Consider the following 12,171-nt stretch of genomic DNA (forward strand, 5'->3'; position numbering starts at 1 on the left):
ATCCGAAACAATGGACTTTGGGACATCATGAAGACGAATAATTTCTCTAATATATAACTCAACATACTGGTCAATGGAGAAATTCGTCCGAACAGGTAAAAAGTGAGCTGACTTTGTAAACCTGTCCACTATGACCCACACAGAGTCAAACTGTCCCGTGGTTCTAGGCATACCTACCACAAAGTCCATAGCAATGTCCTCCCATTTCCACTTCGGTATATTCATTGGCTGCAGTAACCCTGCAGGTCGCTGAAGCTCAGGCTTCACTTGCTGACACGTAAAGCACTTTGCAACATATTCAACAATATCATTCCTCATGCCTGGCCACCAGAACATGGCTTTCAGGTCTTGATACATCTTCGATGACCCTAGATGAACTGAATAAGGAGTCGTATTAGACTCATTCATGATTTTTTTCTTGATGTCCTCATCCATGGGTACACAAACCCAATTCCCGAATCTCAACATTTTCGTTTCATCTACTGAGAAATCACTAGCATTCCCAGCCAAAACCCTAGCTCGGGTTTTTATCAATTCCGAATCTTACTTTTGTGCTTCTTTAATTCGCTCTAAAATAGTGGATTGCAGAGTAATATTAGCCAATTGCTCCACAACCAACTCAATCTTGGCTCGAGTCATCTCATTTGCTAGTTGTTGGGAGATTTGCTTCATAGTGCTCAACTGACTCTGACCTTTTCTACTCAAGGCATCAACACCTACATTGGCCTTATCAGGATGATAAAGGATCTCACAGTCATAATCCTTCACCAATTTTAGCCAACGTCTCTATCTCATATTCAAGTCCTTCTGGGTAAAGAAGTATTTCAGACTCTTGTGATCAGTGTATATCTCACATTTCTTGCCATATAGGTAGTGCCGCCAAATCTTTAGCGCAAATACCACTGGTGCGAGTTCTAGATCGTGAGTAGGGTACCTCGGCTCGTACTCTTTAAATTGCCGAGAAGCATAAGCTATTACCTTTACAGCATGCATAAGAACACAGCCGAGACCATGTCTCGAGGCATCACCATAAACCACAAACTTTTCCTTATCTGAAGGAAGAGTTAGTACTGGAGCGGTAATCAAGCGTTGCTTTAACTCCAGGAAACTTTTCTCACACCGATCAGTCCAAACAAACTTCTGGTTCTTTCGAGTCAGCTCCGTTAAGGGTACAACAATCTTTGAAAAACCGTCAATGAACCGACGGTAATAACCAGCTAAACCCAGAAAAATTCTAACCTCAGTAGCTGATTTCGGTGTTGGCCAATCCCAAACAGCTTAAAGTTTGGCCAGATCCACCATGATCCCATCTTTATCTACTATGTGCCCCAGAAATGAGACACGAGATAACCAGAACTCACACTTCTTGAATTTATCATAGAGCTTATGATCCCGTAACCGTTGTAAAACCGCTCTGAGATGCAACTCATGCTCTTCTTCTGACTCAGAATACACCAAAATGTCATCAATAAATACAATGACGCACCTATCCAGGTAGTCTTTGAACATCCGATTCATCAAATCCATGAATGTCGCCAGGGCATTAGTGAGTCCAAAAGACATCACAAGGAATTCATAGTGTCCATACCGAGTACGAAACGCAATTTTCGGGATATCTTCCTCTCGAATTCTCAGCTGATGATAGCCTGAGCGAAGATCGATCTTGGAAAAGACTATCTTCCCCTTCAATTAATCAAACAGATCATAAATTCGAGGCAAAGGGTACTTGTTCTTAATGGTAAGCTTGTTCAACTCCCGGTAATCAATACACATTCGCAGGGTTCCGTCTTTCTTCTTCACAAATAATACTGGAGCACCCCAAGGTTAGTAGCTCGGTCTGATGAATCCCAGATTCAATAACTCTTGCATTGTATCTTTAATTCCTTCAACTCAGCTAGAGCCATTCGGTACGGTGCTTGAGATACTTGATCCACTCCCAGAACAAATTCAATAACAAATTCAATTTCCTGGGTAGGTGGCAATCCCAACAAGTCTTCTGGAAAGACATTGAGGAACTCGCATACCAATCTCGTATTCTCATGCCCTGATGTCACAGATTGGCTGGTATCCACTGCGGTAACTATGAAACCCAGACAACCTCTGCTCATCAGGTCCTTAGCTTTCAACAATGTTATTCTTGGTATACGTGCCCCCTGAATTTTACCCACGAACACCGCCGGGTTAGCACTATCGGGCTCAAACACCACCATCTTCCGTTTACAGTCAATCGTCGCTCCATATTTAGACAGAAAATCCATTCGCAGGATTATGTCAAAATCAAACAATTGTAACTCAATTAGCTTGGCGGTCAACTCACAACCGTCAATCTAAAAAGATAAGGACCGAATCCACCTAGTGGATACTATAAGGTCTCCCGAGGGTAACAGGGTTCCAAACCCTGAAGCATAAATATCACATGGCTTGTGAAAACTTTCTATCACTCTACTTGATACATAAGAATGAGTAGCTCTCGAATCAAACAACACAGTATATGAACAACCATTAATAGACAACTAACCTGTCACAATTGACGGAATAGCATCAGCGTCAACCTGACTCATGATGAAAAGTTTCCCCGGGTTCTGTACAGTATTCTTCTTAGGCTCCTCTTTCTTAGCCTGGGGGCAATCTCTGATAAAGTGGCCCACCACGCCACATTGGAAACATGCCTTGGCTCGACACTCACCAGGATGGTGTTTCTTGCATTTGGGACACTCAAGATATGATCGGAATGAGGACCCGCGACCCTGACAGCCACCTCTGTTTCCCCTAAACTTTCTATTTCCCCCTGATTCTCCAGAAGCCTCAGCCTTCAGTTTGTGCTTAGGGTTTCCACTGTCGGTCCCCTTACTGATATTACCACTGGCAGGAAGATTTGATGCCGTGATGACATCCTTTGCCGCCTGCTCTTTCATTACTTGCTACTCGGCCTCCTTAGCAATTAAGACCAAGTCTACCACTCTCTTATACAGAGTGTCATGTGATGTTGTAATTTTCAAGTCCCGATTGATTGTAGCATTCAGTCCTCGAACATATTTTTGCTTCCTGGTGAAATCTATGGGCACCAGATCACTAGCAAATTTGGACAACCCATCAAACTCTAGAGTATACTCAACCACAGACATCTTTCTCTGAGTCAACTTCACAAAATCTTCCTGATGTGAAGTCCTCATAGCAACATTATAAAACTTTTCTTCAAAAAGTTTCTTGAATTCTACCCATGTCCTCACACTAACATCCCGGGTCTGACCCACTATGTCCCACCAGACGCGGGCATGGTCTTGAAGCATAAAGGCCGCACGATTCACCCTCTCAGTTCCCGTCACCCCCATATTATCAAGGATACGGGAAACAGTACTCATCCACTGGTCAGCCTTAATTATATCAATACCTCCCAGAAAAGTCGGAGGTTGCAGCTTCACGAACCGCTCAATCACAGAATCTCGATGCGACATAATATACCCTTGGTTACCCACCACTGGCACAGGTGCTGGTGGTAACATTGCCTTAAACGTTGCAACTCTTCTTCTTGACGAAGTATGACACTTCACATTTCTTGGAACATCAGCTACCAGTCAACAGGAAGATTAGCATTACCAGCCCCCGCATATTCCCCCGAATTCTGCGGAGGTGGAGGTAGTGCCGATGGATCGGTTCGGCAGCCCCGGGCTCTACTTGCTCGCCCTATGGTCTAGATGATTGTGGAGGGTCCATTACTGGTAACCCTGTAATCAACAACCCCAGTGAGTTAAGCACCAATACCACACTTATGCACTTAATGCCTTAAACCCTAACTCACCCATTTACCTCATATAATATTCACTTAAACAAATAGCATTTAAAGCATGGCATCACATACCACATATATCCTCTAGATGCTTGCATACTGCCTAAAATAGAAAGCGGTAAACATATGATCACACAAACAGTAAAGTATTTACTCTATATACTTACTGCACCATGAGTCGAGCTTGTCTCTGACGACGAATGTACATGTTCGACCGGTCTACAAGAAGTTTAAAAACCTTGGCGCTCTGATACCAAATTGTAATGCCCTAAATATTTAGGCACGCTAACAAAAATATTTATGAAAACCCTAATCCCCTAAGCGGGATTACTAATCAAAATAGCGCAGAATTTAAACTTTTGTAATAAATGGAATGAAAATAAAACTTGTAATAATTTAAACTTTACAGTAGTTGGGATCCCAAAAATATTTACAAACTTTATTACAAGTCTCTTTCAATTAGCCAGCCTAAGCGGCAAAATAGAGTTTCAAAAGTTCAACACTAGTAGACTCTTAACGCGCTTGGTCTGATATGGCTTGAACATGTACATTCTTTGCCCAGCTCCTGAACTCATGGCTGATCAGCTAATGCCTCACCCTTTCCTGCACAGTAGAGTACCCATGAGCCAAGCCGAGCAAGACAGTATAAAACATAACAATAATAATAATATGCTCAACATACTATTTTAACAATAATACCATTCACATATGGCTGTGTGACACAACCCTACATATCGCATTGACATGCCCATTTATATCTACATGGTGTAGACCTATGTGTTGCGCTCACACATCTATTTTAATCTACGTGGTGTAGACCTACGTGTTGCTTTCACACGTCTAAATACATTAAGGCCTTAGAATTGGTTCATCTCGGTTATGATTACCGAGTCCAACCTGATTATGCCTTAAGTGCATAACCCTTGAATCTCATTACATATAACATGACATGGCATTTTCATACATATATCACTAGGGTAATAACCCTAGGCAACTATACCGTTCCTATTAGGGTAATAACCCTAATCCCAGTTATTAAACAATCATACATATCACTTTCAATATAAGCGCCACTGCGCATACTCTACGTGCTAATCACTATCTTACCTGTTGTCCCGCAATATCAAAGATTTCGAATCCCCGGGTGCTCCTAATCAGGTGCTAGTAATCCTAGTCACACAATCCGGGATTTCACAAATTGGGTTAACCCCTGATTTCACTTTCATAAAGTATTCACATACCATTTAAAATTCAGATATTCAGATAGAGCTCAAAAATATCTTTCCAAAGGTATATAGAACTCCCAAATCGGAGTCCGGATCACAAAGTTATGGCTCTTTGAAGCTGGCAAAAAGGAGCTGCCCAGAAAGAAATGAGCACGCCGCGACATGCTAAACACCATGCCGCGGCACCTGGGTTCAAAAGAACCTATTTCATGCATCAATTTCTAACAATAACTCCCAATTTCAGATTGCAAAACATAACATAAATCATGCTTTAACTCACAATTCAACAAGCTCAAGAACTTGAGCTAAAAATCCATCAATCTCAAATATTTTCCAGTAGCCACATACCAAAGTAACATGGATTTCAACCTAAAAAAGATACCCTAAAAATCCAATCAAAGCTCAACAACAAAGAATCACAACTAAATCATGGAATTTATACCTTAATCTCTCAAGAGCAACAAAATTCATCCATACAAGCATAAAAAAGAATATTTCAACTAATTCATACTTTTTCCACAACCCTTTCAACAAGGAATTCAATAAAAATATTCAGTAAGAAAGTTACCTCCCTTCCAATCCAAAGCTAAACCCAAACAATCTCCAAGTTCAAGCTTCAAGCCAAGCAAAACAACACCAATCTACTCCAAAAATCAAAGTTTGAGAAGAAGAGGGTTTAGAGAGAGAGGGGTTGGCAAGAGAGGGAACAACACCAGAATTTCACTTCCTTTTTCTTCAAAAAATCAGTTAATCAAGTGTAAATTAATAAAGGTCAAGAGACCAAAATGCCCTAAGGGCCAATGCACACTTATTCACCCACACAAGGGTATTTATGTCATTCATGCACATTTAATTTCAAATAATAGTTCAAATTTCTCAATACCAAATAAAATGCAAATATTTAATCCCAAAATTGCATTTCGGGCTCGAACCCCGTTCGGCCCGAAATACCCGGTTGTGACTATTCCGCGTCAACCTGTCAGAACACACTTGAAAAGACAACACAGGCGTACTATATAATAATATAGTTCTATTAAGCACGTAATTAAATTAATTTCATCATTTTACCCTTCTCGGGTCATAATTACTAAAATGCCCCTAGCTCACCAACGGGGTCTTACCATATATAAATCATATTAATTCACATATATTGAACTATATCATAATATAATTCCTTAATTATTCATAATTATGTAATTAGGGTTTTGCTAATCCATTTCTTAATTCCAGAGTATTACAATTATTTATAAGTTGCTAAGTGTTTTAAGGATAAAATACATTGAAGGGTGTAACGGTAATTTTGTTCCTACTCAATGTAAATCATCTATAGAGGATCATTAATTATTAGGATTATAACAATGAATAACTAATAGCGTATCTATATCGTGGAACATATAGAGCGTTCTATATAACTGAGAGTGCAATTCCAAATTCTATAGTGGTGCAAGGAGAAATTAATAAGTTAGAGAATTTACTTGGTAAATTCTAGATCTGCTTATTGGAAGCTCAGTTATAAAGGTCCATGGTCCTCATACTAGTTGAGACAAACTTCTTGTAAGACTCAGTTAATTAATTTTAATTAATCAATTTTTATTCTAAAATTAGACTATGTCTAGTTTATGAATTTTCACTAAGATATGGCTTGATTGTGAAGAAATATGATTTTAGGGTTAATTTATTAATTAAGAGACTTTGTGGAGTCTAATTAATAAATATTATAAATGAAAATTTTATTTGATAATTATTTTAATTATTAAATAAATAGTTTTAGCATTTATAGTATTGAAATTGCAAAAAGTGATATTTGTGAAAAATAGATAAATGGTTGAGAAAAATGGCAAAAATCTAACTAGTGTTGGGCCCCCTAATGGCCGGCCACTATTTCCTATTTTTGCTCTATTTTATAATTTTTTTATTCTAAATAAATCAATCCTAACCCTAAGTGAATTAATATAAAAAGAAAAGAAAGGTCTCATTATCCAACTAATGCAAATATTAACTCTTGACCTAGTTTTCTTCTTGTGAGACAACTAGTGAGTTTGAGACTTCTTCTTCTTCTTTTCTATTCTTCTAATTCGAATTCTACAGCCTTCTTCACAAAACAAATTCAGCCTTTAGTGATTGAGTGCATGCCCACTCATAGAACGTTAGTCCTCAATTATAGTGTGTAAGATTGTGAAGAATTCAAACAACGGAAGGAGTTTCGGGCTCATATCTTGATGATACTTTGCGACAGAAAGGATACAAGGGGTTAGAGATCTGAGCGGAAGGAGTCATTTATTCCACTGCAACCAATGTAAGGTTTCTCATACCTTTTATGTATTTATTTTCATCGTTTTAGAGATTCATATTTAGGATGTTAAAAACATACTTGTTAGTAAAGCTAGATCTTGGTAAAAGATATTCCAACACTATTGAACACAATAAAGTATACTGGAATTCATTACGCTAACAAAAGACATAATTAGTTAGTTAAGATTTGGAGGAAGCTAATTAATTCTAAAATGGTAACTTTTATTATGCTAATCATATGTCATATCATATACATATATGTTCTCATGCATATAGCAAAATTCAAGTATAAATACCCTCAAGATGTGGGTGTTAGAGATATTATTACAACGGAAGAAAATCAAGATATATACAACTCAATTGTAAAAATAATACAAGGACAATAAAAGAGATTGATTAAATATATGTTACACAATACACATATGTACACTATATATATTACATATATATATGAAAGGTAGAAGAGAAGATAGATTAAACAATATTATATAACATATATATAATATGAAGAAAAAAAGATCACTCACTCACTACCTTGAGTGTAGAATAGTGGGGATCACCATGACTTGAACAAGGTATGACACCTTTGTCCAAAAACTTATTTCCCCTATCTCTAAGCACTAAGGGAACTCTCATGAAAATAGCTTTGAGAATTATCAAGCCTTTTAGGGTTTTCTAGCAAAGTGCTTTCTTGATAGAAAACTTCTCATCTCTTACTCTCAAATGAGCACCATAGACCTCCTTTATATAGTGTTTAGGATATCACCATTTGAAATGCAAATGAACCTCCATGAATGTTATGGACTCAATAAAGAGATGTAACTCATGCACACCATAACTCCTATAGAGTTAAGAATTTCAAATTAAGATGTGTAACACCTTTTACACTCTTAATGTTGGTGATAATGGTAGATGTTACTCATAGTAACAAGTAACTCTCCTATATGTTACAAAATAATGACAAATAATATAAATTGTCATATATTACATATTATTAGTTTATTACACATATTTAATCTATATATTATATTATTTAATAATAATATAACAATCCCCCACTAGATTAAATATTCTCTTTAGTAACAAACTTGTAACTTTTGTAACATTTATTTAATCAATCAAAAAATATTATATCACAATATAACAGTGGGATCATTGATTATGGGATCATTGATTATGTTAAAAGTATTCTTTAGTTTCAAGACCTCTTTCACTTCTAGTGTTGTTGCAGTAAGACATGCCAAATATAGTCTTGCTACAGCGTGTGATATTACTAATAATACATATTTTTTATTGTTGAATAATGCATATATTCTTCCTGCACTACAATGCTTTTGAAAGAGTAATTGTTATCACATATTAAATAGTTGTCTTAAGTTCATAAAAAAAAAAGTAATTGTCTCAAATATTGTTGCAAAAGACTGTGATATTACTAATAATACATATTTTTATTGTTGAATAGTGCATATAGTCTTCCTGCACTACAATGATTTGAAAGACTAATTGTTATCACATATTAAATAGTTGTCTTAAGTTCATAAAAAAAAGTAGTTGTCTCAAATATTGTTGCAAAAGACTCATCTAATACATAAATTTTGATCCATTGAAAATTCACGAAGAAAAAGATTATAGATTACAAAACTTTCAAACATATATATAAATAGAAGAAAAAGAAAATGCAACAAACATAGAAAACCAGAAATTATTTGACCAAATAAAAACACACTTCTTATATCCTTTAATACTCATAAATCTTTTTTGTCAGTTGATAACTCTAAAAATTAGAGTTATTTTTACATTTTTTTTAAACTAAAATTAGTATTGTTCTTTAGTTTTTAATTTATTTAATGAGTTTTTAATTATTTTTGACTTTATTAACTCTATTGTAATTTTATAGGTTTTTATGTATTTTTATAACGATTTTGTAATGATATGATATGTGTTATTTATTTAAAATTTTCTTTAATTTTATGCATTTTTAAGTGTGTTTGTAAGAAAAAGATTGAGATTAAATTGAAGAAATGGAACTAAAAGTGCAATTTTCAAAAGAAACTAAAATCAGCACATTAGAAGGCCCACTCTCGGTCAGCTCTTTGACCCAATCCGCACCGTCCATCAGATGATCCGGCGGCTCCCATGCGTGCGTGAGCCACACTCCTGACAGGCACAAGTGGTGCGCCGGATCCTCCTTGTAAAGCCGCTTAGTTTAATTTGGAAATTAGCAGTTAATCATGTTTAATTATGAAAATTATTTATAGCTATTTAAATAATTATTTATACTATTATTATTGAATTCTGAAATGCATTTTATGTCATTTAGAGATTTTCATAAGTTTGCATTTCCGGTGCCCGGTAACATGGAACTCGGTGTTTGGCTCAGTAAAATCACAACTTAGTATATTAGTAGATTGGGACGGTTTATTAGACATTAGGAATGTCGGGAATGGTCGGAAATTTAGAATTTCCCAGAATACCCCTTTAGTGTTATTTATGTTATTTTAGCATGGAGGGGAAAATTGGTCATTTTGCTCCATTGTTATTTTGTCCTTTAGTGGACTTAATTATTGGAAAATATGTGTTTATTAATGTTATATGTTGGCAGAAATGAATAAGTGGAATTCTTTATTTTCATTTTTACAAAGTTTCAAAAATTAGAAAGTTAGAAAAAAAAATCAAGGAAAACCTCTCTCTTTTTCCTCTCTATTTTTGGCCCTTTGAGGTAGCAAGAAAAGTGGATTTTGCTCTTGTGATTCAAGTGATTTTCAGCAAGTTAGAGTGATTCTAGTTGAGGTAATTCTTGTCTAGCTTCTTTACTTTTGTTTTCTTGAATTTTTGATGAAAAATGGTGTAATGCATGCTTAGTTTAGGTTGTTGTTGTTGCTGTGATTTTGTAGTTGATTTCAGAGGTTTAAGCATGATTATTGGAGTTGAATTGAGCTGCTAGTAATGCATGATTAGTGGTGTTGCTTAAAGTTATGGTTTTGCTATTCAAAAGCTTAAGTTTTCAAAGTGAAAGTTGTGAAATTGGTGGCTGTAGTTATTGCATGAGTTAGGGTTTGGTTTCTGCAGTTTTAATATGCTTGAATATGAGGTTTTAATCAGGGTTTGATGCATGATATGTTGCTTAGTCAAGTGTTGAGTTTTAGAACTCAACCTTTGACCTTTAATGGTGAAATGAGTTTCTGTGGTTGAAGCTCGGTTTTGTTGCTTTAGAAATGTTCTATGGGATGTTTAGATCAGGTCTGGAAGGTTTTGTGTGATTTGGATTTGATTTGAAAGAGTGATGAATTTTTGAGTTTTGCCTGCGAGGAACCGGAATTTCGGTTGTGCATCCGAAATTCCGGATGGGGTTTAGGAATTTCTAGAACCGGAATTCCGGTTGTGCAACCGGTCTGCCGGTTGGGGAATTTTTTGAAACCCTAGATTTCCTCGTTTTTATGTTATTTGGGGTATTGCCATACTTTTTATCGATAGGGAAACTTTTAGTTCCTTGTTTAAGTCCCCAGGAAGTGATTTAGCGTATCACTTATAGTGTTGTGATTGTTATGGTTTAGGAGCCTGTAATCCGCCGCGCAGTTCGTTCTAGTCAGGTTTACCGACACACCTGAATTTGGAATTGAGGTAAGGTTAGTATAACAGTATGCATATATAGATTACATGTTTAGCGTGCATGTAGGAAGCCTGCTAGATTACATTAGATATGTATGTTGGCTTCGAACCATCCGACTGTGTCACATCGGTACATGCTAGAGTATGACTAGCAACTGGAGTATGACCAGTGTACCAAGTATAGGCTGACACTGTATCACATCGGCACAGGCTAGAGTATGACTAGCAGCTGGAGTATGACAAGTGTGCCAAGTATAGGCTGATACTCGGGTTGGTGGTTCTGTACTATTTGACGTATCACATCAGTACAGGCTAGAGTATGACTAGCAGTTGGAGTATGACCAGTGTACTGAGTATAGGCTGATACTATAACACATCGATACAGGCTAGAGTATGACTAGCAGCTGGAGTATGACCAGTGTACCAAGTATAGGCTGTTACTTGTCAATAGTACCGTCTTATGAACGTTCAGAGCTCATTATCGTGTGGGACACGGCAGTTAGGGTTATGGTCAGGGGTATGGGCGTCTGATCATGACTCGGGATTTATGTATGTTTATTATTATGCTTTTCTTACTGAGTCTGTCGACTCACAGTGCTATGTTTATGTGTAGGTAAGGGCAAGGCTAAGGCTGAAGGACCGTGAGAGCGAGCCAGTGAAGATTGTACATGTCGGGGCGGTTAGGTTTGGAGCGTACGATCCTCGGGGCAGCAAGGCTATTTTCTTAATTAGTCGCTAGGCGACAAGTATTTTGTATAGACAGTAAACTTTTGTAAAAGGTTTTGTAATCGGGATCCCGAGTATTTTGTATAAATATTTTACAAGTTTAATTAAAAAGCAAAAATTTTAATTAATCATGTTTTCCATAAACCTCGTTGATTAGCAACGAGCTGCACAGTATGTTTAAAAATCACGTAATACGCCTATGCTAGTTAGGGTGTTACAATTTGGTATCAGAGCCGCCAGGTTGTCTTCCGAAGATCGTCACGACATGTACAATCATCATCAGCAGTTAGCTCGTTCTACGGTTCAGTAAGCTTTTATTGCTTTAGTAGTTTATTTAATTTTTATGAATAAGAAAAGCCTGATAGGAAGCATGTTAGTAGCCTGATAGTAGAATAGGCGCATGTTTTGTTTTTAATTTCCAAATTAAGCGGTATTAGTAAGCTCTCCTTGAACATGGCCTGATGTGCCAACTCTTGGTTTCGCAGGCTGTTCCGACTAGATGGACGCCAGGCGGAATACCAGGAGCCAGGG

Source organism: Cannabis sativa, chromosome 3 (genome assembly GCF_029168945.1).
Source record: "Cannabis sativa cultivar Pink pepper isolate KNU-18-1 chromosome 3, ASM2916894v1, whole genome shotgun sequence".
Lineage (NCBI taxonomy): Eukaryota > Viridiplantae > Streptophyta > Magnoliopsida > Rosales > Cannabaceae > Cannabis > Cannabis sativa.